The sequence below is a fragment of the Tupaia chinensis genome, unplaced genomic scaffold (genome assembly GCF_000334495.1).
Source record: "Tupaia chinensis unplaced genomic scaffold, TupChi_1.0 Scaffold000364_1, whole genome shotgun sequence".
In the NCBI taxonomy this organism is placed as follows: domain Eukaryota; kingdom Metazoa; phylum Chordata; class Mammalia; order Scandentia; family Tupaiidae; genus Tupaia; species Tupaia belangeri.
The window spans coordinates 452536-456090 of NW_006159861.1; positions in this window are offsets into that span (position 1 = coordinate 452536).

Here is a 3555-nt window from a genome sequence, read left to right on the forward strand (position 1 = left end):
TCTGATTAATGCGAAATTGTATATGTTTAAGGCATACATTGTGACATCTCTATATGCTTATACATCGAGAACTAACCACAATCAAGCTAATTAAATATTTATAACCTCACATAGTTATAATTATTATTATTGTTTGTGGTAAGGACACTGAAGAGCAATCCTTTTAGCAAATTTCAAGTATACAATACAATATTTAGATTACACATATAGTGAGGTCATGCAGTATATTTCCTTGTCTTTCATTCATCTAGCATAATGTCCCCCACAGTCATCCACGGCAGAATTTTCTTTTTCTAAGGATGAAGTGTGTGTGTGTATATATATGTGTGTGTGTCTGTGTACATAGACACACACACATATATATACAAAAATACAATATTTAATTATATAACTATATATATATGGGCTTTTTTTTACCTTTTCTTTTTGGAGAGGTTTTTGCTATAGGGTGTGTGTGCTCATCAGAAAGACAGAGAGAGATAGAGAGACAGAAACCGAGAAATCACCCCTCAGGGAAGTTGGCCACACCACAATCCCCTCTCCTCCATTCTCCCCTCAGGATCTTGAGCATGCATGCACATGAACCTGGCATGCGTTTAAACCACCAGGTCTGGGACTTGAACTGTGGTCAACTACATGGGAGTCCAGCAATGTAGCCATTATGCCAACTGCTGGTCCTGATGTACATGGGCTTTTAGAAAGAATTATTTATTTAACTTTATTTATTACTATTATTTTTTCATTTGACCAGAGAGAGAGAGAGAGAGACGGAAAGTGAAAAAGCAAGCCACCAGATCCAGGCCTGGAATCATGGTTGGCCATGTGGGAATCCAGTGCCTTAACTACCACACCACCTGCTGGCCCCTATAGGTGCTTTTACAAAGCTTTTTTTTAAAAAAGCGAATTGATTTTTTTTTCCCTAGAGATTTGTAATTTTTTATTTTTTAAGATTTTTTTGCCATAGAGTGCGTGTACTCGTGAGAGACAGAGACAGGGAGGAAAAGTGAGAAATCACCCTCTGAGGGAATGGCCATGGCACAATCTTTTCTCCTCCATTCTCTCGTAGAATCCTGGGCATACATGCATATGCATGATTTTTCACACGTCTACGTCTGGGACTCAGATTGCAGTTGAGAAGTCCAGTAGCCATAACCACCATGCAAATGCTGACCCCAGTAGAGTCGTGCTCTATCTCCGTTTATCCATAGACATTTCGAGTCCCTTCATATATATATCTACATATGTCATATTCTCTTTATCCATTTATTCGTTGACAGACCCATAGGTTGTTTCCGTATTTTGGCTCTCTTGAATAATGCTGCAATGAACACAGGAATGCAGATATTGGTTAGACCTCCATATCTACGGGTTCTGCGTCCATGAATTCAACCAACGGTGGTTTGAAAATATTAAAAATAAAATTGATTGCATTTATAATGAACATATGTAGACACTTTTTCATTGATCCCTAAGCAATACAGTCTAACAATGATTTATATTAGGTATTATGAGTAATCTAGAATGTTTTTTTTTTTTGGAGAGGTTTTTACTATAAGGTGTGTGCACTCGCCAGACAGACAGAGAGAAACAGAGAGACAGAAAGCAAGAAATCACCCCCCAGGGGGGATGGCCATGCCGCAATCCCTTCTCCTCCATTCTCCTCTCGGGATCTTGGGCATGCATGCACACACACCCGGCGTGAGTTTTAAGCCACCGGGTCCAGGACACGAACTGCGGTCAACTACATGGGAGTCCAGCGACATAGCCATTACGCTAACTGCTGGTCCCAGTAATCTAGAAATTTTATAACGTATATGGGAGAATGTGCGTAGGCGATATGCAAATACTATGCCATTTTATACAATGGACTTGAACATCCGAAGATTTTGGTACCCAAAAGAGTCTTGGAACAAATTGCTTGTGAACACTAGAGGAAGACTACTGACTTCATTTCCTTTGAATATATAGCCAGAACAGAAACTGCTGGATCGTATGGTAGGTCTATGTTTAATTTTTTTGAGAAACCTCCATACTGTTTTCCAGAATGGCTATTTCAATTTGCATTTCTACCAACAGTGTAAATGGGTTCCCTTTTCATCACATCTTCATCAACATTTGACATTGATCGTCTCTTTGACAATAGCCATTCTAACAGATGTATAAAGATAACTTTTTGTGGTTTTAATTTGCATTTCCTTGATGATACCAAGCACCTTTTCATATACCTGTTGACTATTTTTATGGCTTCTTGGAAAAAAAATATCTATTCTTGTGTTCTGAATTCTTAGTTTTTAATTGAATTACTTGTTCTTTTCTGTAATATTTCACATATATTTAAAATAATAGCCCCTTATCTGATATATGGTTTCCAAAAATTTTATTCGATTTTCTCTTTGATAAAAGCCTTTTTTTTTTTTTTTTGAGAGCTTTTCACTGTAGGGTGCGTGCGCTCGCCAGACAGACAGAGAGAGACATAGAGACAGAAAGCGAGAAATCACCCCCCAGGGGGGATGGTCACGCCGCAATCCCTTCTCCTCCATTCTCCTCTCGGGATCTTGGGCACGCACGCACACGCGCCTGGCGTGAGTTTTAAGCCACCGGGTCCGGGACGCGAACTGTGGTCGACTACGTGGGAGTCCAGCGACATAGCCATTACGCTAACTGCTGGTTCCCGATAAAAGCCTTTCTAACAGGTGTGTAATGATAACTATTTGTGGCTTTAATTTTTTTTTCCATTTCTTGAAAATATTTCCCAAAGGGAGCATACTCATCAGCCATCCGGCTGACCTTGTTTTTTACTCTGATTACTTCCTTTGCTGTGCAGCTTTTAGTGTAATATAATCCCCCTAGTCCACTTTGTTATTATGGTTGTTGCCTGTGCTTTTGGTGTTATATCTAAAAAATAATTATTCAGACCAATTTATGAAGCTCTTCCCATATATTTTCTACTAGGGATTTCATGGTTTTAAGTGTTATGTCTAATTCTTTAGTATATGTTATGAGGTAAAGGTCCAATTTAAAAAATAATTGTCTAGTTTTTGCTCTAGGGCATGTGTTTTTGCCAGAGAGAGACAGACAGAGAGAGGAAGGAGAAGTGAGAAATCACCCTTCGGGGGGATAGTCATGCTGCAATCCTTTCTTCTCCATTCTCCTCTTGGAATTTTGGATATGCCCAAACAGCATGATTCTCAAGCACCTGTGTCTGGGACTCAAATCATGCAGTTGGCCATGTAGAATCCAGCCAGCTTAACCTCCACATCACCTGCTGGCCCTACAGGTCTCATTTAATTCTTATGCGTACGAATATCCAGTTTTCCCAGTACCATTTATTGAAAAGACTATTCTTTCCTTATTGTGTGTCTTGACGCCATTGTTAAAGGTCAGTAAATGTAAAGTTCTAGTTCAGTAAATGTAAAGTTCTAGGCTCTCTATTCTGTTTCATTGGTCTATATTCTATATCTATGCAGTTATGATTTCTGTAACTTTGTCATATGTTTCAACGTTTAGAAACCTGATGCCTCTAGGTTTGTTCTTCTTGCTGAGATTGCTTAGGAT